The 23,289-nt window shown below is 43.3% G+C and overlaps 1 protein-coding gene across 13 annotated transcripts in view; it reads left to right on the top strand.

The window, feature by feature from the left end:
• The window catches only part of PLCB4 (phospholipase C beta 4), a 208,693-nt gene that overhangs the window by 32,795 nt on the left and 152,609 nt on the right, over positions 1 to 23,289 (top strand). For 2 of the 13 annotated variants that reach the window (XM_053380663.1, XM_053380666.1), the window contains exon 1: positions 18,116 to 18,259. The exons of the other annotated variants lie outside the window; for them this stretch is intronic. The gene's annotated coding sequence lies outside the window, so the exon portion shown is untranslated. Of the gene's footprint in view, positions 1 to 18,115; positions 18,260 to 23,289 lie in introns of those variants that run through there. 13 annotated transcript variants of the gene reach the window in all.

Raw genomic sequence — 23,289 nt, 5'->3', positions numbered from 1 at the left:
TGAGTGTTAAGGGATACCTGGTATTTAAGCCATAGATTTTAGTGGCGTGCTGCCAACTGACTAGGCTGGTCCACTAAATGTTCCTGGAGTATTAAAGTATTATAGCCTGGTGCCTCCTTCCCAAAGTCAGAGGAAGCTTCTGCCTGGCTTAGGGAGGGAGTCCGGCAGGGTCCAAAAGCCCCACTACCACCTTTCCAAAACCTATCAGAGGTGCTGACTTGTGCCCATGATTGAGCGGGCCCAGAGTGCACTTCGTGTGTGTGATGTCATGCGTATGACGTCACATCGTCGGGAGGAGGCCACACGCCTCCTCAACATTGAGGGGGCCTGGCCCCCTCCCCGTAGTTATTAAGGGGATGGAAGACACCTCAGCCCTATAGAGTTGGCCCCAGGGTTGCCTGCCATTTGTGGCAAAGGGAAATGGCACCTTTATCTTTGCCTGCAGAATGAAGTGAGGCTGCAGCAACAGAGAGAGCCCTGAAAATATGCTGCCACTGCTTGTCCACGTTTTGAGATAATAGGGGATGAAATGCCAAGGATTGCTAATTAAATAAATGCAATTGAATTGTTTTGCTTAGGCCCTGTTCCGCACCACACCTCCAAGTTGGGCTGGTTTTAAATCACGGTCTACCTCGTTGTCAGAAGATCATTAAAAAAACAACAACAAACATTACATCAAGCTCCCTAGCTGCTATTTCCTAAATATAAGTGCATGTTGCTTAATATAAACAGTTGACTAGGGCAAGCTGATTCTCATCAAGTGGGAAGAGAACAGGCAGGTTGAGTTTGACTTCCTTCGAAGGGCAGAAACTATCTGCTTATAGAATCAAAGAATTGGAGAGCTGGAAAAGACTCCCAAAGGCCATCTAGCCCAACCCTCTCTGCAAAGCAGGAATGAGAAAGAGCAGAGCAGGCTGTGTTGAACCTGCAACTGCTCAGCCACAGCTTGTAACATCCTAGTTTGGAGAGGAGTGCCCAGATTTTGACTCTGCCTTCTGACGAAGAGCAGGGTTGAGGGACCCTGTAGTATTAAGGCTACAGCCACTGCCAATCTTAGTTTTTATGTTTTATTACTTTCAATCGCCTCTCCAAGGCATCAGTTGTCTTGAGTGGTGGAGCTGGGGGGGGGGGAGGGCGTTTAGACCAGAGGTCAACTATGTTTGTCACTGTGGGTGCCCATTAAGGGGCACCAAGAATGTGGCACCATGCTTCATTCCGTCCCTTGGTGGCAAGGTGTGATGGCCTGGGACTCGGGCTCAGACTCGGAACCAGAGGAGTCTCAGTCTGCACCAGATCCTTTGCCTCAGGCATCATCTGAACCAAGTCTGGGGCCTGACCCTGAAGAGTTCCTGTCTGCACAGGTTCCCCTGCAACAAGCACCAGCTGGGCCAAGTCCGGGGCCTGAGCCTGCCCTGGCTCCAGATGCAGAGATTACCTCATTGCCTTCAACTGGGCCATCACCTACAGCTGTTCCACTGTTGGGTCAGGGGAGGGGGAGGCGGCCCCTGGGTCTAGTAACCCACCGACGTCTCCCGAGCAGCAGAGACTGAGGTCTGAGAGAAGGAGAGAGCGGAGTACTCGCAGGAGGAGTGCTCTCCTTCGGGTGAAACAGGGAGGTGAGTTGCCAGGGGATCAGGACCGGCTGTTACCCCGACAAAGATAAAAGGCTGTCAGACCCTGCCACAGGTTGCGGAAGCAACGTTGCTGTATGCCAGATCCTGCCTGAGATCCTGTACCTGTCCTTGCCTGGTTTCCTGCCTTGGCCCTGTCAAACTGACTCCTAGCGGAAGGATTCTGGACAGGTCCTGGACCGTGTTTCACAGGTTACTCCCTGGCCCAGCACACAATGTCAGGGAAACTGTCCTCTTCTACTATGGAGGACCAACCACACAACCAGGCATCATTCCATACTGGTGGCTCAATGCCAAGACGAGGCAAGTAAGGAGGAGGAACCGTAGAACCATAGAATTGTAGAATTGGAAGGGACTGCAAGGGCCGACCCCCTGCAGTGCAGGTGGGGCTCAAACCCTAAGTTTCCGAGCACGATTCAAAGTGTTGGTGCTGACCTTTAAAGCCCTAAATGGCCTCGGTCCTGTATACCTGAAGGAGCGTCTCCACCCCCATCGTTCAGCCCGGACACTGAGATCCAGCGCCGAGGGCCTTCTGGCGGTTCCCTCATTGCGAGAAGTGAGGCTACAGGGAACCAGACAGAGGGCCTTCTCGGTAGTGGCGCCTGCCCTGTGGAACGCCCTCCCATCAGATGTCAAAGAGATAAATAATTACCTGACATTCAGAAGACATCTTAAGGCAGCCCTGTTCAGGGAAGTTTTTAATATGTAACGCTGTACTGTTTTTAACACTGATTGGGAGCCGCCCAGAGTGGCTGGGGAAACTCAGCCAGATGGGCGGGGTATAAATAATAAATTATTATTATTATTATTATTATTATTATTATTATTATTATTAGTGCCAGGGAACTGGACTCCAGACAAGGCACTCCTGCATCTTGCCCACAACTTCTTTTGGAGTTCATTCATCTTCTCTTGCCCAAGAGGCATCAGTGGCCTTGAGCCCCCATCAGGCTTTGAGAACCACTGTCAAACCACCACCACTGATGGCTGGATAATCCACACAGAGGGAAAAGATGCTGTGGTACATCTTGGGAAGAAAGTGGGGAAAGGAGCAGGTAAGGGATGAAGGGTCAGGGTATCTTCTGCCCCAGGGACTCTCTGACTCTTGCAAAATGTTCTCACTCTCATAGGAGGCCAACTCTTCTCTCCATTTGGAACTTCCTAGCTGCATCTTTTTAGCAGGACAGATTAAGAAATGGTTACAAAATTTAAACCGAAAGCCATATATATATTTATTTATTTTGTTTAAGTGGAAGTACAGTTTATTGATACTTGACTTCAAGGTTAGAATTGTCAAAACTGGGCTCACTTTCCGAATGTCTATATGTTATCTGATACAGCCTTTTCCTCCGATGTATAATTGGCAGCTTTCCCATAGGAAATGATGGTTATTTGTTCAGAAAAAGCAATTCAGTATCCATCACGTTTGGGAAATGAGAGCTTTTACAAAGGTCAGAATAAAATATGCTCTCAATTATGCTAATGAAAGCTACCACAGTGATCCATGGGAGAGCTAAACAGTTCAGAATTCATCTCACTCTTTCTTACAGTGAGGTTTTTTTGAACATATATTTTTTATTGAGTTTCAGAACAGGCACAAAAAAATACAGTGGTACCTCAGGTTACATACGCTTCAGGTTACAGACTCCGCTAACCCAGAAATAGTACCTCGGGTTAAGAACTTTGCTTCAGGATGAGAACAGAAATCGTGCTCCAGCGACGCAGCAGCAGCAGGAGGCCCCATTAGCTAAAGTGGTGCTTCAGGTTAAGAATAGTTTCAGGTTAAGAATGGACCTCCGGAACGAATTAAGTACTTAACCAGAGGTACCACTGTAGATTGAAATCATACTGTAAATTCATAACTCAAAAACACTAGTCCCCCTTGCCCCGCAGCACCCAGTGACCCCCACACCCCCTCATTCCCCAGAAAACTTAATGTCATCAGCAAAGATTATTCACAGTATTTGGTTACAGAAAGAACAGGCAGCGGTTCTCAACCTGTGGGTCCCCGGATGTTGTTGGACTACAGCTCCCATCATCCCTGAGCTCTGGCCTTGCTAGCTAGGGGTGATGGGAGTTGTAGTCCAACAACGTCTGGGGACCCACAGGTTGAGAACCGCTGGTTAGAGTAAAGGGTTTCAATGCATAGAGCTGTCAGGCCTATTCGTATTAGGTTAGAACTGTTCTATTACCACCTTGCGTATCTGCATCTTAGGGCAGGCATGTCTTAATGCGGCCCGCCGGTCAGTTTAATCCGGCCCCTGTGGCAGTTTATTTCTTGGAATAAAATTCTAAAAAAAAAGCTCAAGAACTTCAATCCTAAAAAAAGGTCAACAACTTTGGTTGGTCCTTTTGTTGGCCCCTACAGCCCTTCAATTCATCAAATCTAGCCCTCTTTGAAAAAAGTTTGGACACCACAGTCTTAGGGTGTGTCTACATTTCTGGTTGTCCTTTGTCCAGCAAATATTGTGCCAGTTATGGGCACCCCAATTTAAGAAGGATGTTGACAAGCCGGAATGTGTGCAGAGGAGAGCAGCCAAGATGATCAAGGGTCTGGAAACTAAGCCTTATGAGGAGCGCTCGAAGGAGCTGGGTATGTTTAGCCTGGAAAAGAGGAGACAGAGAGGAGATATGATAGCCATCTTCAAATATCTCAAGGGCTGTCACATGGAGGAGGGAGCATGCTTGTTTTCTCCTGCTCTGGAGGGTAGCACTCGAACCAATGGCTTCAAGTTGCAAGAAAGGAGATTCTGACTAAACATTCCAAAAAACTTTCTGACAGTAAGAGCTGTTCAGCAGTGGAACAGACTTCCATAGGAGGTAGTGGACTCTCCTTCCTTGGAGGTTTTGAAACAGAGGTTGGATGGCCATCTGTCATGGATGCTTTAGTTGAGATTCCTCCATTGCTGGGGGTTGGACTAGATGACCCTATGGGTCCCTTCCAACTCTTAAGATTCTAGGATTCTATGAGTGGTTTTCTGCTTGTCCTGGGCTTTCTAGGCACAGATCCGTGTGGTTTTGCCCTTGCCGTACCGCTTTCCCCAGGTAAACCTGCTCTTTAGCGATAAATCGGAGCAAACCTCAATCCTGATAAAACCCAATTAATGCTTGCTCTGATTCAGCGTTAAAGATGGGGTTTTCCCTGCAGGAAAGCGACAGGGCTAGGTCAAGGCTGGATGAGCCCTTTCCATGAGTTTTGAACTCAAGATTGAGCTCCCATGTAGTGAAGCCATGGTTTCTACCCTTGAGATTATTAATGTGAATAATATTGCTCTTACGATAAAATTTGGCTGTGATTTGATATTAATAAAGGTAAAGGGACCCCTGACCATTAGGTCCAGTCGTGGCCGACTCTGGGGTTGCAGCGCTCATCTCGCTTTATTGGCCGAGGGAGCCGGCGTACAGCTTCCGGGTCATGTGGCCAGCATGACTAAACCGCTTCTGGCGAACCAGAGCAGCACATGGAAACGCCGTTTACCTTCCTGCCAGAGTGGTACCTATTTATCTACTTGCACTTTGACGTGCTTTCGAACTGCTAGGTTGGCAGGAGCAGGGACTGAGCAACGGGAGCTCACCCCATCGCGGGGATTTGAACCACCGACCTTCTGATTGGCAAGTCCTAGGCTCTGTGGTTTAACCCACAGCGCCACCCGCATCCCTTTTGATACTACTAGTCAGTGCTATTTATATAGAAAAAGGGGTGCCAGAACTCACCATGAACACCTCCCTTGTTCTTTTATCATGGCAATGGTGCCCGCCTGAGAGGTGCCAGATCTGAATTCTGGTGAGTTCCAGCTGAAAAAAAACTCCTTTAACAGTTACTAATTGGCATGCTGAATGCCACATTTAAATAGTTTTGTTGCCTTGAATATTGTTGTCAAATAAATGCTTACCAGTGAAGACTGCCATCTCATACACTTTTGCTCAGAATGCAACATTGAATAGGATGAGACTTTCTTCCGAGTAGTTTTGCGCTGCACATGGTGCTGCTGGGCTGTTATGGGATCTCCTTCCTTCGAGATAGACCATCTGTCACGTCAGACTTAAGAATAATCAAGTCCAATCCTCTTGTGATGGCAGAATTCCCTTAAGTGGAGCTTCATTCCAGCTCTGGCTCTGCAGCTCAGCATTTTCTACTTTTTAGCTTTCCGTACGCTGCAGGGTTCAAAGATTAAGGTCAGTTGTGCATTAAGAGCGGGGCTGTGGAATTGTTCTGTGGAGGAGAACGCTCAAAGTCCTCAAACCAGCTTTGGCAGAAATGGGAGTCAGTTCACAAACGAGCCAAACTATGAAGGGCTTGTGGGCACCCTCCGCCACATGTATTTGGGATGAGTGTGCTTGCACACAAATCAGTACCTTGCACTCCATCTCTGCCATCGCCTCCCCCTTTTTGAATTGTATCAGGGGTGCAATCCCAATGCTCGCTCTATATTGACAGGGTGAGTAACTGGACTAGATCCTTGGACTGTGATATTGTCAGGATGTTGTCAGCGGCTCCCAGCCAGATGCCCAGGAAAGTGTAAAGACAAGGAAAATTTCTTATTATTTCATTTATCACAGAGAGAGGCTATAGAACCCAGCCTCCTGGATAATGGGGTTGTCCCAAGTGAATCTCTACCCCCCTGTCTTTCCCACTTCCTCATTCATCTCTCTTACGGGTGCTGCTACATGCCCTCTGTCTTTGAGCTCTTTGCTCTCCTACTTTTAAGGCTTGCCCGGGTTCTGGGAGATGGAGGGTCTGGGATGCTTTCTAATGACAACGTGTCAGCTGGGTGTTGTTCTGGCTCTCCCATGATTTCCCAACCCTTCCCTTCATCTGCCTCTGAGCTGCGACCTCCCTCAAACCCCTGTTGTAAATCTATACTGTCTTCCTCTTCCTCCTCTCTGGAGGGGTCAGGATGGGGAGGCAGTCTCCACCATTCTTTCTCTGCCCAGTCCCTGACAGATATCTAAGCGCAAAGGCCTTTCTTGTCCCCTCCGACATTTCTCGGGTGAAAATCGGGGCATCCTATTCCATCCCCTCCAACATTTCTCCAGTGAAAATGGGGACATCCTATTTGTGCTCCCAAATATAGGGATGTTTGCATGAGCGCCTTCTAGCTGTGACCTTGCCAGTCTGCTTCTGTGGGGCAGTCAACTAGTTCAAATTCACCCTCTGGTGACCAGTCTATATTTTACTATTTCAGCTGGGGATGCCCATATTTTTCCCCATACAAAATGTTTCCTACAAACCTAGAAAACTAGCATATTACACCTTAGCTATATGCCTGATTTGATACTTTTCTGCATGCAGGGAATTTGCTTATATGGGGGAGCATGTAATCATGTTAAGGACTTGAGATTCCTGTTCATGAACAGGATATTTGATATTTCTTGCTTTTCAGTGGTTCATGCATTCAGTTGCATCTCAGTTCTGAAAAGGAATTAAAGCCCCAGAAAATATATACTATGAATGACAAGACAAATAACCTGATCATCATGAACTTACATATGATTGGTTATGACTAGACATACAGTGAACTCACCACTGAGCTTTTCTTTTTTCTTTTTCTTTTCATATGTACTTTACTTGACCGTCTGGCTATCTTTGATGGGTTTGAGCTTTGAAATGTTTGCACCAGACTTTCTTGAAAAGGAAACAATTTTCCACACTGACAGGGCCATTCTTAAATATGTTTTGATTTTTTTTTTGAGGCAGCCTTTATTATAAATTGAAAGGGGAGGCGGACCTCAAATTGAAGGGCTCAGCAATTCTTGGGGTATTTTAAGTTGCTTCAAAGCACAGTTTAAGAATCAAGTATGCTAGATAGTGGGAACTGAGTTTCTAAATCTGTCCTTTGCAGTCCTAAAGAGCAGCTTACAGTCACAGTTATTCACTGGAGAAAGTGAGAACAGTGATGTCAACTGGATGAATGATCACAATGGTATACTGTGGCATAATTGAAGTGCCTTGTTTGGAAGAGTCTCCAGTGGTAATCTGCTTCTTTTACCATCTTTAGGGTCTATTCAAATGCACAGTTTGTGAAGGCTGTTGAAATGTTTTGTTCTTCACAGAACGTATTGGCGTGGTTCATGCTGCAGGCTTTGCCACTTCTTACTGTGAAGGCTACGGTGAAAGCTTTTCTCCCCCCCCCCTTTTTTTTAAAAATTATTACAGATTTCTTAGTTTACAAAAATACATGCATTGTCTCTTTTTTCAACTTGTGTTTTCTACAGATCAGTTTCATTTGTTGTGAGGCATTGGTGTTGCATACAGTGTTAGGTTAGGAAGAAAAAAGGGGGAGGAGGGAGTGGTGGGTGGAGTGGGGTGGTTATGCTTCTATGCTTCTACTTAGTCTATGTTGTTAGCTGCTCTGAGCCCGGCTTCGGCTGGGGAGGGCAGGATATAAATAAAATATGATGATGATGATGTGTGGGGTTTTGTGTCAGTGTCACTTGTATGGATTCTCTTACTATTTGCTTGTTGTATTTCCTTGGTGGTAAGACAGGGACATGGGTGGCACTGTGGGTTAAACCACAGAGCCTAGGACTTGCCGATCAGAAGGTTGGCGGTTCAAATCCCCGCGACGGGGTGAGCTCCTGTTGCTTGGTCCCTGCTCCTGCCAACCTAACAGTTTGAAAGCATGTCAAAGTGCAAGTAGATAAATAGGTACTGCTCTGGCGGGAAGGTAAACGGTGTTTCCGTGTGCTGCTCTGGTTCGCCAGAAGCGGCTTAGTCATGCTGGCCACATGACCTGGAAGCTGTACTCTGGCTCCCTCGGCCAGTAAAGTGAGACAAGCGCTGCAACCCCAGAGTCGGCCACAACTGGACCTAATGGTCAGGGGTCCCTTTACCTTTAAGCAGGTGGCCTAAGTTGTGGTTGGTTGTCTTTGGGATTTGTTTTTGTGTGTGCATGGGGTGTGTGTGTATTTTTGGATCAGGTTAGCCAAATTGATTTGTACGCTGTTGGTGGATTCTTGTTGGGCTATGTATGTGATAAAGGAGAACCATACCGGGGTGAAGGCGTCTTCTTCTATTTGTCCCCATGTCAGTTTCAGTTTATGGGTTAGTTTTTCTAATAAGGCTGTTTCCCATACTGTTTGATACCATTGGCCCATGCTTATAGTAGGCACTGAGTCACTCAACTTTATTCCAGTTTACAAACTTGCCGTTCGAGCAGTGAACCAGCTGATCAGAATTTCAGGATACAGAAAATTCAACTTAATTACAAAATGCAGTGTCGTCCTTTATGTGCTGCACTTCCTAGACACTTTGATCTTGTATAAACTTATTACAGATGCTCTTGGCAGCTGCAAAGTATGTTGAAGAGGGTGGGGTTTTTTTGTTGTTTTTTTGTTACTCAGTTATCTAAATCGACCAATAACAACAATATATAGAATGCTGAATAAGAAGAAGAAATTAACAAAGAGATTATAAATAGGTATTGTAAATCTGGTGTATGTATGCCATTGATTCAACCATCATCAATCCCCTAAAATGCTAATCTATTTATCTTGATAGAGTAAAAGCTCTTCAATATCTGAAACCTATTATACTCCAGTAATATTTTGCTACCAGAAGCCTCAATTTAAAATCCAGACTGAGAGTTATAGATGATGAGCATATTCCATGGGTCCCAGTCAATGAATTTTGTGGCTCAATATCTTTTGATTCTTCAGGCAAGAGCTAATTCGGATTTGATGAAACCTTCCATCTTTGTTTTATTGAGCTTACTGTTTATGGTTTTCATTCGTTCGTTTGCATGTTACAAAAGGGGGCAGTAGGCCATGTAATCTTTAATTCAAATGTCATATACAGTGGTACCTCAGTTTAAGAACAGCCCTGTTCACGAACTATTCAGTTTACGAACTCCACAAAACCGGAAGTAGTGGCCCGGGTTTGCAAACTTTACCTTGGTCTAAAAATGGAAGCCGAATGGTGGAAGGGCACTGGCAGTGGGAGGCCTCATTAGGGAAAGTGTGCCTCGGTTTAAGAATGGTTTCAGCTTAAGAACAGACTACTGGAATGGATTAAGTTTGTAAACCGAGGTACCACTGTATTTTTTAAAGACAAACATATCTTAATGCTTTTGCTGTTTGCATCCAGCACCTTGTAGAACTTAACAGAGCAGGCAGGAGTCTTTGGTTTTTTTGAAAGGCTAAGATCCTGACTAGGAACGTTACGTTGCTAAGTACATTGAGAAGTGAAGGTTCTGCTGTAGAGTTTAAGAATAGCATTTTCCTGCACTTCTTGCCCAGGCATGCTTTCCACTGATGGCTTGGACTTGAGATTGCCAGCTCCTTGGGGATAGGAAGTTTACCGGGCTTTTTGTTGTTGTTCTGCCAAGTGCCCATGCATATTAATACTGATGTATTAATAATAATTGTACATGCTGCATTTGGCTCCAGCATTGGGCAAAAGATCATCTGTCTTGCAGGTGTCCTGAGCAGAAGCTGATTCTGGCTCTTGTACTACTTTCTGCTACCCGCTCTCAGTCCCTTAGCAGACTGTCTGGTGTTGGTAGTTGACTGGCTTTAGATAAATAGGAGTAACGCGGTCCATTTTCTGTCTCTTTTTGACTCTGTTATGGGGCTCCGCTAAACAAACAAACTGCAGGCTACTCGTAGAGGTTTCTGTGCTAAATTTCTATTTTTAGTGGGTACTCTTAGAAATGCTTAATTTCGTGAACTCATTATCTCCAGTTCCTGGTATATTAAAACAGTACACCTTTTATCCAGGGATATCAGTTCTATTAACTTGGTTCCAAATCAAATTTACACCATGCCTCTGCTTTTGCTCTAATTACTATGTTTGAGTTTTTCAAATAGTATCAATTTTTTTTTAAATATAAAGAGTATCTGCATGGCGGATGAAAAACCTATTTGGTCTCTCAGGCCTCAGCTGTGGTACAATTGAGTTTTCAGGTGGCCAAAGATCTGGGCTGGAGAAAGTAAAAACAAGGAGTAGTCGTCGTGCTGCAAACCAGCCTCCCCAGCCTAGTGCCCTCCAGATGGACTACAGTTCCCATTATGCCTATCCATTCGCCATGCTGGCTAGGGCTGATGGAAGTTGTAGTCCCAAAACAGTTGGAGGGCACCAGGTTGGGGAATACTGTTGTACACATTTTTTTTTAAAAAAGGTTCTTTTTTATACTTTTCAAGTTTATACATTTCATTAGTTTTACAATCAATTTAACATTTCAAAGTCTGACTTCCTTCCCCCTCTTTCTGCGGTTCCTTAAATTTATTTTTCAGTATCTTCTGCATATCCATATCTTCTGCATATCCATATTCATTTAATTTGCTCATTTAATTGTCTGCTTTAACTATATTTGTTTATGAAACTGCAGGATATTACAATAATCCTGCTAATGTTTTTATCAGTTTGCAATTTATCCGTAAATATTCAATAAACCATTTCCATTCTTTTATAAAAAGTTTGTAATCTTGATTTCTTATTCTTCCGGTACGTTTCGCCATTTCTGCATATTCCACAAGTTTTTGTATCCATTCTTCCTTTGCTGGGACTTCTGCTTCTTTCCACTTTATGGCAAGTAGCATTCTTGCTGCTGTAGTAGCATCAATAAATTTCTATACAATTTAGGTAGTTTTGTCCCTATAATTCCCAAAAGAAAAGCTTCTGGGTTGGGTTGGTTTTTTTTTTTTTTTTTACAAAAGTAATTTTGAACATCCTTTTCAATTCATTGTATATCATTTCCAAACCCAAATCCTCTTCTACACATTTACCTGGTATCTCCAGTTGAACTCTATGGGAGTTGCCTCAGAGGAGGAATGCATAGAATTTTACTATAAGTGGTTTACCTAAAGATACCAGAAGGTTTTGTGGAGCGTGTGAGTTTTGTAGGCATCACGGCCAGGAGTGGGTTCTGTATGTATTTACTATGTCTCAACCTGTACTTTCTACAAAAATGCAAATGCAACACGCTTGCTAATAACTGTTAGTAAATATATAATTGGTACGATGTCATTCAAAATATACGAATAAGCCAAGCCACTTCAAAACAATATATATATCATACAACACATTTCACAAAATGTACAAGTAACTGCAAGTTGTTACGTGTATCAGAGTTAAACAAAGATTCAAACAACCAATGAATAGCGAGGAGCGCCAAACCGCCGGCGTATATTTTGTAAGATGTGTTGTATGATTATATATATTGTTTTGAAGTGGCTTATTCGTATATTTTGAATGACATCATACCGATTATATATTTACTAACCGTTATTAGCCAGCGTGTTGCGTTTGCGTTTTTTGTAGATTGTCACATTTTGCAACACAGGGGTATGTGTTTGTTCAACCTGTACTTTAGCATTCTCAGTTTTTATCTGTCTGATATGCACGAGCGGTATTATGCATAAAATCATCACAGGTTAGATGTCAGAAGCAAATATGCACATTTCTTCCATCATTACCGCATAGGTTTTCTCCACCCTTTTACCTGATTTCTGGTTTAAATACGAGAATGTCTGAAATTAATATTGGAATATGTACCCGCGCAACTTCTGACTTTTCACTTTGCATCCTTACCTCCGCCACCTCTTGCAGGTTACGAATGTCCGTAGATGCAAAAAAGGAATCCTCATGTGATTGCACAGAAATATGAGGATTCATTGATTTTATGCTGTGGTTTAATGAATGAACATGTGTACTAATGCTTGTTGGTAAGATGTAAAGTGGGGAAATGTGCAGTTTGGAAGTGCAGCAAACTCGGCATGCACAATGTTCCAAACTTAAGTCTGAAAATAAAATAAAATAGAATAGAATGGCAGATTGCTAATGAATTGGTGGCACTGCAGATTTTGGAACTCAATTTTGCTCTCATATCTAAAAGAGAAATTCAGATGGGGCTTTTTTTCTGATGTGACTTGTTTAATAGGTTGAGCGAGCTACTCTAAGCTTAGGAACACATTAGATTAATTTCTACTCCTATGTAGTGCTGTAATGATACAAACTGCAAGGACTTGAAGATGCCTTCCATATGCACTTTTAACCTGACACACGTATATATCATTTGCTCTTTCATACGGTCTTATACATAGTTCCATTCCGTTTCTGCATTAAGCTGTATTATTATAATTATAATTATAATTATTATTTTAAAAATAATCCACTGTAGGACAGGGGCAGGAAATTGGATTTGGGTGGTGGACTGCAAACTTAACTGTCCTATCCTCTGCAGGACATATATGAGGGAGGGCGGGGCTGTCCACCTCTCAATCACCTAATGTCACAATGGCATCAGGTGAACTGTTTGTGCACAGTGCAGTACGCAAAAAACCTGACAATCAGCTGATGACGAAGGCTTGCAAAGTGTCGTGCACTGCACCATGTGCTGATGCCCAGTTGGTAGTTGGTGCTTTCAAAGTACAATGGTAGATCGGGTTACATATGCTTCAGGTTACAAACCCAGAAGTAGTACCTCGGGTTAAGAACTTTGCTTCAGGATGAGAACAGAAATCGTGTGGCGGTGGTGGCGCAGTGGCAGTGGGAAGCCCCATTAGCTAAAGTGGTACCTCAGGTTAAGAACAGCTTCAGGTTAAGAACGGACCTCCGGAACAAATTAAGTTCTTAACCAGAGCTACCACTGTAGTTGGTGTGTGCAGGGCCTTGCACAGGTCTTTGCAGGTGCCACCAGTCAGCTGGCCAACAGTGCCTGCAACCCCACAGCCTTTCTCTTTACCTGGCCTTCTCTGTCATATACAGCGTCAGGTGAGCAGACCAGGTGGGCATGGCTTGGCCAAAATGGCCTTGTATTCCAAATTGGGGGGGGGGGCTGGCATGGCTCATTAGGTCTACATACCAAAGGTTCCCCATCTATGGTTGGAGGGTGGATTGTAGCATCAGATATCCTATATAATGTAAAGGACCCCTGACCATTAGGTCCAGTCATGGCTGACTCTGGGGTTGCGGCGCTCATCTCACTTTATTGGCCGAGGGAGCCGGTGTACAGCTTCCGGGTCATGTGGCCAGCATGACTAAGCCGCTTCTGGTGAACCAGAGTAGCGCACGGAAACGCTGTTTACCTTCCCGCCAGAGCGGTACCTATTTATCTACTTGCACTTTTGACGTGCTTTTGAACTGCTAGGTTGGCAGGAGTAGGGACCGAGCAATGGGAGCTCACCCTGTCGCGGGGATTCAAGCCGCTGACCTTCTGATCAGCAAGTCCTAGGCTCTGTGGTTTAACCCACAGCGCCACCCGCCTCCCTATCCTATATAATAGGCAACCGCAAAAAAATAATAATTCAGGGTGTGTGCGTTTTTTAAAAACAAACAAACCCTAAAACTAATGTCAGACAAATTTAATGTGCCTTTTGCAAGGCTATGCTGATTTGATGGGGAACATTTTTCTGTCATGTCACCAACCCTGAAATGGGTTCTTTTCTTTCAGCTATATGACTACTTCTTCTTTTTTAAAAGTATGTTTAATCTGCTGAGAACTTCATCACAACAACCTGAGTTAGGACTGAGAGGCATATGTCAGTCTCAGCAGTGCAAATCTGGTCATTTTGTCTGGGACTTCACAAAGATCTGACTTTTCAAGCATTTCTGGCTTCGAGCTTTTTAAACAGTCCGCTAGATGTTGCCCTTCTCTCCTTAAACCTAATATTCTTTCCCTGCGAGATTCAAAAGGATGCTTTTAAAGTTGTCCTGATTGTTTGCTTATTTGCCATTCCATGCCAGAAGTTTGTAGGCAGCAATGCAAAACAACAGAAGTAAAGCATTCAAACACAAGAAGATACAGACTGTTCATAAATAAAATGATACCTCAGGGACTGCCCGAACCCTTATATTCCAGCTTGATCACTGAGATCATCTGCAGGAGCATCTTTGGTTGTTCTCCGAGTTGGTGAGGCTCATTTGACAACAGGGAGAAACTGAGCCTTTAGTGTCATAGGCCCAGTCCTGTGGAACACCCTGCCACTAGAGATTCAGTGCCAACTTTTAAACGCCTAGGGCTTGCCGATCGAAAGGTCGGCGGTTCGAATCCCCGTGGCGGGGTGCGCTCCCGTTGTTCGGTCCCAGTGCCTGCCAACCTAGCAGTTCGAAAGCACCCCCGGGTGCAAGTAGATAAATAGGGACCGCTTACTAGCGGGAAGGTAAACGGCGTTTCCGTGTGCGGCTCTGGCTTGCCAGAGCAGCGATGTCATGCTGGCCACGTGACCCGGAAGTGTCTGCGGACAGCGCTGGCCCCCGGCCTCTTGAGTGAGATGGGCGCACAACCCTAGAGTCTGTCAAGACTGGCCCGTACGGGCAGGGGTACCTTTACCTTTACCTTTTATTCTTCCAGGCCTATGCAGGCAATTAAGAATACCCCCCCATGACCCGTTGATGGTTTGTTTTAATTCCTTTTTCTATTTAAGTCATTTCTAACTTTCTCTAATGTTATTGTTTGGTTTTATGTTTCTATATTGTAAACTGCTGTGATATATTTTCATGATATAGCAGTATATAAACATTACTCTCTCACACACACACTCGCAGGTTAACTGCCACAAAAGCAACTTCAGCCCTGTCACAGTAATGTCAGGTTAAGAAACCCCAGCCATGTTAGCAAAAACAATAAGTATTAAGCAGGGACTAAAATATACGATGTTCAGAATAGCATTATAAAAAGGTTAAAGGGTAATTTAAAGGCCTGGGAATCCAGTTGATTGCTTGCATTCTCCTGGGTTTTTCTTCCCTGTTTCCCTTTTTTGTGTAATGGAGTTTGAGTTTGTACAATGTTCAAGAGTTCACCCATAGATGGAAAGAATATAAATTCCTTACCAGAGAAGAATGGCAGATCAAGTTGATGGATTATGCCAAAATGGCTAAAATGACTGGAAGAATCAGAAATCAGGAAGACCAAAACTTTAATAAGGAATGGAGAAATTTTTATAATTTATCTTAAAAGTCATTGTAAACAGCTAAAATTGTTGGTAGGATTGGAATAACACTTGTAGTTTAATGGTGAATTTGGACACAATGGAAATGTAAAAGATTGGGATTATCATAAAAGATGCAGGAGGAAATGATTAACAATAAGACCAACAAAGGGGGAGGGGGAAAGTCCAGGAGAGTCCTTGGAATCTTGTCTTGTTGGATATGTGATTGTAAAATTTTAATCTGAAAAACCAAATAAATATTTTTTTAAAGAGTTTGTACAATGTGCAGTAACATAGGAATGCTGGAAAGTGCCTTTGGGCAGCCTCCCCAGTATTGTCTACATTGACTGACAGGAACTTTATTAAGTTTCAGGGCTGTCTCAGGAGAACTTCTGCTAATCATTGTAGCTAATGTTACGTTAGATAAGCCAATAGTCTAACTCTGTCCAGGCAGCCGTCTTACATGCATCCCTGTGTCCATTCCATCATTGGTGCTAAAGGGTATTTTGTAAACCTCTGACATACATATATTATTTGGGTGCGGGGGAGGATAAGTGTTTTCAGCCTATTAGTATAATCGAGGCTGAAGCATTTTTGTGGAATGAAAGCTAAGAGTAGCATTTGTTTCTGTTTAGCGGTACTTGGGAATGGGAGCTTTAATCAGAACAGCTCGGCTGTGGTTTCATGCATTTCAGTAAATATCCTTTGAAACAAAACCAACGCTCTCCAGAATACTAGGGTCCCTTTCCTCCTTCCTTTCCCTTGAAGAGCTTTCAGAGTGCCAAATTACTGAGGTAATGAGCTTTGATACTAATAAGAAATCCAGGCCATAATTGAGGTATATAGATTGAACAGTAGTGATTGGATTGATAATTGCTTGCGTCTGTGAGGAATATGCTGTGTAGCGTGAGGATTTCCTCCTCCTTTTTATGGTCTCGTAGAAGAATATCAGTGGTGTTGTTTTCCCCCCTCCGCAAAGAATTGCCCGTGTCCAGTGTTTCCAGGAAGTGTGCAAAACCTGTAGCAGCTTATTGCGTTACTGATTGTGGCAGTGGTGTTTTCCAACATGGTGGCTGTGTTCAGTGTTTTGGGCAAAATGGAAGGACCGTTTTGTGAGAGGGCACTGCCCAGATTGCTTTGGCGGTGGAGACGAGTTTGTTTTTTTCCTTCTCCTCCCCAAGAAGCTATAAAGAGGCTCAGTGGATGTGTGAATGGGCATGGGAAATTTGTGTTGGAAGAGCGGGCAGATAGGTTGGCCAACGTGACTGTGCCTCACAAAATGTTGCCTTTTGTGGTGAAAATGGCACCTCACGAATGGTGCCTTGATGGATGTTTGGGGCCACAACCTCAGAGGGAGCAACCTTTCCCCACTTGTCCTGGAGGTTTAACTCCTGCACGTCTTGCTTCCTTATAGCGTTGAAAGATGCCGACAGGTGGGATGCTGTTAAGAAAAGACTTGCTCTCCAGTTCCCAACGCTTTGAGCATTATCTCAGGGAGACTGTGGTGAAACTGTGTGTGTTTTGCTGTCTGTACATTGTGACCTGTTGCACCGTTGTTGGTTCTTGCAATGCCCTTACAACAGAAGCCGCTTTTGGCTGTGATGCTGTGCACACTTGCTTTCTTGAGAGTATGTCACGTTGGATGCAATAGGACTTAACGTCAGAGTATACATGCATATCACTGCCCTGTAAAACTCACTGGTTTAATGACTTTACCAGGTTAGGGTTGACACACACCTGGAATTTCCTGGACATAGCCAGATTTTGGCCTTCGGAAACAGTGTCCGGGCAACTCGTGTCGGCAGTGTCATTTTTGGTGATTTTCCTTCAAAATAGCTGAAAAACTTTGGCCAAAAAAAGAGAGGCAACCCTATTTTACTTATTTTAAGTTCCCTGTCAAGAGACCAGGTTTATAATAATATGTGAGAATGGACAGAAGAATAGGTATAGAAGGTGGGTACAGAATTGGTCTATATCCACAGCAAATAGGAATATGGTAAGAACAGAGCAGTCTTGCCATACCAGGTGCCCACCAGATGTTTGCTATGACTCCCAGCGTCCTCCATCATGCTGGTAGATGCTGATGGGAGCTGGACTATTTGGCTGGCTTTGAAAGAGAATCAGACAAATTCATGGAGTACAAGACTTATTATCAGTGGCTATGATGACTGTGTTTCTGAGGTGAAAGAGAAGAGCTGGAAAAATCAGTATATGTTATATTTTCAAGTATGAGTTTTTCTTGAAGCATGTTCTAAAATAGTTTTTGAGTATATGTGTGTGTGAGAGAGAGAGAGAGTGAGAAGCAGATAATCTGACCTGTAGATTTATCCATAAACACCACACTTTTAATGATTTTATGGCTTCCCTAAATTCTGTTTAATACAATGCATCACAGAAGCAACTAGAGACCTTGAAATTTAATAGTGTGAGAAGCTTTAAGTTACATAGTTCAGTTATGTCAAAGGGAAAAATACACGGACCTTTCCTTTTAAAAGGAAGTCAGAGAGAAGGGGGGCGGTGGAATTGGAGAGGTAAACTCTCAGAGAACAAGGCAGTTCATACAGAGGCAGGCAACAGCCTCAGCCATGTGATACACCCAGAGGCGAATTTGCAGCTCAGTCAACTCGGGCGGCCTTTTAGCTCAGTGACATTGGAATATTTTCCAAAGCTGTGTCTGCAAGTTCCTGGTCAAACCTTTTGTGTCTGTGCGAGGTGAAAAGGTAATCAGTCCGTGCAGCACGAGAGGCTGGGAAGAAAAGGTAAAAACGCAGCATCGTTTTATGTAACCCAGAAATTCATTTTCAGGTGGGCTTCCTAATTGCAGGAGATGTTTTCTTATGGAGCTGTTAAATGCAGCTGGTCTCTCTGCGTGGAAAATTAGCCACGGGTGAGGGAAGGAGGAAATGGCATTTCACGTTTGAGTGACGCGTGTTGATTCCTTTTTTTGCTTTGCCCAGATGAAACCTGTGTGCAGCTTCTCTCGGAAAGATATCTGGAACTGGATTGTTTCAGTGGGGGTCGGGCAGGGATCTCACTTTTGAATGGATACTCTCTGATGGGTCACAGGTGGACACGGGAGCAATGATAGTGCAACAAGGATTGTTATCTGAGCGGCCATTCTCTTCCCTTCCCCAGCCAATAAATAACAGCTTGCTGACGTCTCTTATTTTCTGCATGCTTTATTCCAAGGTTGAGGAGCCTGTGTCACTCCAGTTGCTATTGGAGTCCAACTCTAGCCAGCCCTAACCAGCATGGCAAATGATTTGGCATGATGGGATTTGCAGTTCGTCAACATCTAGAGGGCCACAGTTTTTTCACTCCTGCTTTATACAATGCCTGACCTTGTCTCAGGGTGTCTTGTGCAACACTAACTACAACTGCTGTTACCTAAAACTTAACCAAGCCACTAATATTGAAGTGGATATGGTTATGGTTATTATGAAGCAAATGCACCTCAAAATGCTTTCGACAGTGCTTCCTGTTTCAGTGGCGGCGAAAGGTTGGGGTGGACAGGGAAGCAGGGCACTGATGTTTCACATCGAGGCAAGCAAGGAAGAATCAACTGAGCCATAAGCTCAGTCAGATCTCAGCATTTCAAAACCATGAAGGTAGATGCCCTTGGTTGAAATTATACGAGGTACCAGAGATGGAAAGAAGATAAAGTCCCTATCAGAGTAGAATGGAAGATCAAGTTGATGGATTATGCCAAAATGGCTAAAATGAATAATTCCTTTAATAAGGAATGAGGAAATTTTATAATTTATCTTAAAAACCATTGTAAACAGCTAAGATCGTTAGTAGGGTTGGAATGTCACTTGTCGTTTAATGATGAATTTTGGATACAATGGAGAGATAAAAGATTTGGATTAGTATAAAAGATGCAGGAGGAAATGATTGACAATAGGACCCACAAAGAGGAGGAGGAAAGTCCAAGAGATTCCTTGGAATCTTGTTTTTATGTTGTATGTTAGACGTGTGACTGTGAAATTTTAATCTGAAAAACCAAATAAATAAATTTATATAAGTAAAGAAAATATACTAGGTAAACATGGATATTTCCAACCACAGCATGTAGAATAGTGGGCATATGTCCTTGTCCCTTGGTGTCCATGCTCATAAAATCATAGAGTTGTAGTGTTAGAAGGGAATCTTTTACCCAATGTAGGGCTCAAACGTACAACCCTGGGATTAAGAGTCTGATGCTCTAATGAATGAGCTGTCCAATTTGCAATGTGCACATGTGTGATGAAGAATAGAAACTCAAATTCCAGTGCACACACATTCTAACAGGTTGTTGCTTTTTTGGGAAAAAAATTATTTGATTTTACAAGTGTAGAATTATAACAATACAAAATACATATCCATATTTAGAGATTTCCCTGAATCTCCAGACTTCCCACTCTCCCCTCTGTGGGTCCTATTATCAACCTTTTCAAGTGCATATTATTTCATAATCCATTTTTTACATCTCTCCATATTGTTCATGATATTTGCTATATTACAAGTGTTATTAAATCCTGTGAATGTTTTCATCTGCTTACAGTGGTCTCCTTGAAAAATTATAATTTTTCCCCATTCTTTGTTGAAGTTTTGTTCTTCTTGGTTCCTAAGCTTTCCGGTCAGTTTTGCCATTTCGCCATAGTCCATCAGCTTAGTTTGCCATTCCTCTCTGGTAGGGACTTTGCCTTCTTTCCATCTTTGGGCTAGTAGCATCTGTGTGGCTGTTGTCACATATGTAAAAAATCTTTTCTGCTCCTTTGGGATGTCGGAACATACAATTCCTAGTAAAAAAGCTTCTTTTTTATTTTTTATAAAGGTTATTTTAAACATTTTTTTCAATTCATTATAGATCATTTCCCAGAATGCTTTTATTACCTTACATGACCACCACATATGGTAGAAGGTTCCTTCCTTACATTTCCAGCAGATTTTTTTTACTTGTCTTATATATTTTTGGAGTCCTATACCAAAGGCATTTTGAAATGACAAAGTCGTGAAAGCGATTTGCCAGGAAGAATGACCCCGTGGAGGCATCAGTCCTCTGTGTGAAAGGCACTTTTTGGGGTGTGTGTGGAAGATGGTTCATACCTCTTGGCCCACCCCAAATGTCACATGGCCCACTGCAGTGCCAGATTTACGTCTAAACTAAACAAGCTATAGCTTAGGGCCCCACTCTTTTGGGGGCCCCCCAAAAAAAATTTAAAGGAAAAAACACACCTGGCTGTACATTTCCAAAATATAAGATAAATAACAAATAAAATAAAACCTACATACAGCAACAGTGTTTTGTGTTGTGTCGGCTCCTATGATGTAAGTAATGGGCCCTGCCTGCTAGCCTGCTCCCTAAAATATCACTGGTTTGCTCATTTCTATAAATAGGGTGCCTACATTCTGCATGGACTAGTTGCATGGCAACATGTGCAAATGACTTTAGATACCTATTAGGTCCATAAATTACCATATAGCATATATTCAACAGAAAAAACAGCAACAATTTGTTGTTGGCAAAGGACAGCTGGACATATAAAGGGCCCTATTACCTTCAGTAGCTTAGGGCCTCATCAAACCTAAATCCAACCTTGCCCCTCTGCCTTGATCCTGGGGTTCCTGCACTGTCCTGGCTTCACCCCCTCTTACCCTTGCATATTTGGCAAAAGTCCTATGGAGAGTCATCCTCTATGAGATGAGGAACCCTAAACAATTTGGGAAGGGGGCTAATGATTTACCAGAAAACATTGACTGGTATGGAACCAAGGGACATGTAAAAGTGGAGTATTTTAGTTTCTCAGTGATAAAATACCAATTAGCCCTCCAAAAAGAGATTCTGCTATTTCGTTTGTGTTTTTTGTCCTTGTGCATTAATATACCCCCCCCCCCGAATTAGGCTTTCAGGACTTTACCAAACTTAGTGACACTGGTATGTAATTATTCAGCAGTGGCAGATACTGTGACCACCCTATTTGGGTTCAGTTCTGAAATTATTAATCTTGTTTTTGCCTGTGTATAGTCTTAACTATGGATACCAGGGAGCGCCACTAGACTTGGCTGAGTTTTTTAAATATCGTACAACACAATAATTCACTATAAAGTTGATTAGGGTGTAATGCCCTGACTCCCGGCCCAACAACATTGCGAGGCTCATGACATATAGTTCTCAAATTCCTTAAAAAATAAATTAAAAAAAGCTAACTGGTGAGATTAAATAATGTAATGCTAAACTGCAGACCTATTAGGGTTCTACGGAGTTCAGGTTTGACATGAGTTTGTTTCTCATTGTGACAAATAACATTTCAGTCCTGCGTTTTCATTCCAATAATCGAGTTTGGTAAAGAGGATGTGGAAGCGTGCCAGTCTTCTTGTTTTTCTTTTGGAGAATCTGCAAGGACAAACTTCAGGTCCACAGTGCTCTTATGTGAACCTATATTCCAGCCACATGTGGAATATTGTGTCATCTCCTCTCAAAACAAATGTCCTAGAGCTGGAAAATGAACAGAAAAAGGGACCCAACATGTTCAAGTTTTAGGGTGGCCCCAATTTCAGGTCACCATGTTTGTGATTTCAAGAACAAAAAGGGTTATGTGGGTTATTTTTTCCTTCGTTCATTTTCTTTGTTTTTAACCATTCAGAGATTGTGAATAACTAGTCACTAACTCATGGTCTAAACCACAGAGCCTAGGGCTTGCTGATCAGAAGGTTGGCGGTTTGAATCCCCTCGACGGGGTGAGCTCCCATGACTCGGTCCCAGCTCCTGCCAACCTAGCAGTTTGAAAGCATGTCGAAGTGCAAGAAGATAAATAGGTACTGCTCTGGCGGGAAGGTAAACGGCGTTTCCGTGCGCTGCTCTGGTTCACCAGAAGCGGCTTAGTCATGCTGGCCACATGACCCGGAAGCTGTCTGTGGATAAACGCCAGCTCCCTCGGCCAGTAAAGCGAGATGAGCAACCTCAGAGTCGTCCGCAACTGGACTTAACAGTCAGGGTCCCTTTACCTTTACCTTTAACTCAAGGATGCAATGCACATTGATCACAAACTGCTTAACAGTTCTACTTTAAAATAAAACAGGAAGAAAGAGGGAGAGCTTTCTGATCGTAAAAATGTAGCATAGCTCACTTGGGCCGAACGTGGTTTCTTACCAGAACAATCTGACTCTTTGTTACGTTGTGTATTGATTGGCTTGTTTTGCTGTGGATTCAATCTGTGCTTAGTGGTTTGGAAATGAAATAATCTGCATTTCCTTCCATATGTGCCATAAGTGGTTTTGAGGAAATTTGCATAGATATTTTCTGAGATCAGTGTGTTTATCTTAAAGCATCGTTTCTTTGTGTACTAAAGTTTTGCATGACATTCTCATCATGGCCTTCAGTTTTACTTGGAGCTTGGTGTCTGGAAAACATTGAGCTTCACGGGCCACATTAAACCATATCTGAAAACAAATGATGGTTTAATGTATATTTGCAGCATACTGATGCTGCTCAAAAATTCTCACTCCACTCTGCTTCTCCTTCTTCTGCTGTGCTGCAGATGAAACAAGCCAGATTTGGCCTGTTGTGTTGTCTGAATCTGGGTTTGTGGTTTTTTTCACTTCAGCTCTTGTTCTTAGCTTTCCACTTATCATTTGTTTGGAGAGAAACAAGCCATGATCCTGGCTTCACACACGACAAGCCGGACTCTGGCTTATTTTGCTGCAGTGCGAACTCTTTAGCAGCCTGTCCCAGTACAGTCACATTCAACCATAGGTTTGTTTACAACGAGGGTTTAATGTGGCATGTGATACTTGCCATCAATAGGCA

The sequence above is a fragment of the Podarcis raffonei genome, chromosome 3, assembly GCF_027172205.1.
Source record: "Podarcis raffonei isolate rPodRaf1 chromosome 3, rPodRaf1.pri, whole genome shotgun sequence".
Classification (NCBI taxonomy): Eukaryota; Metazoa; Chordata; class Lepidosauria; order Squamata; family Lacertidae; genus Podarcis; species Podarcis raffonei.
This window is presented reverse-complemented; position numbering and strand designations above follow the sequence as displayed.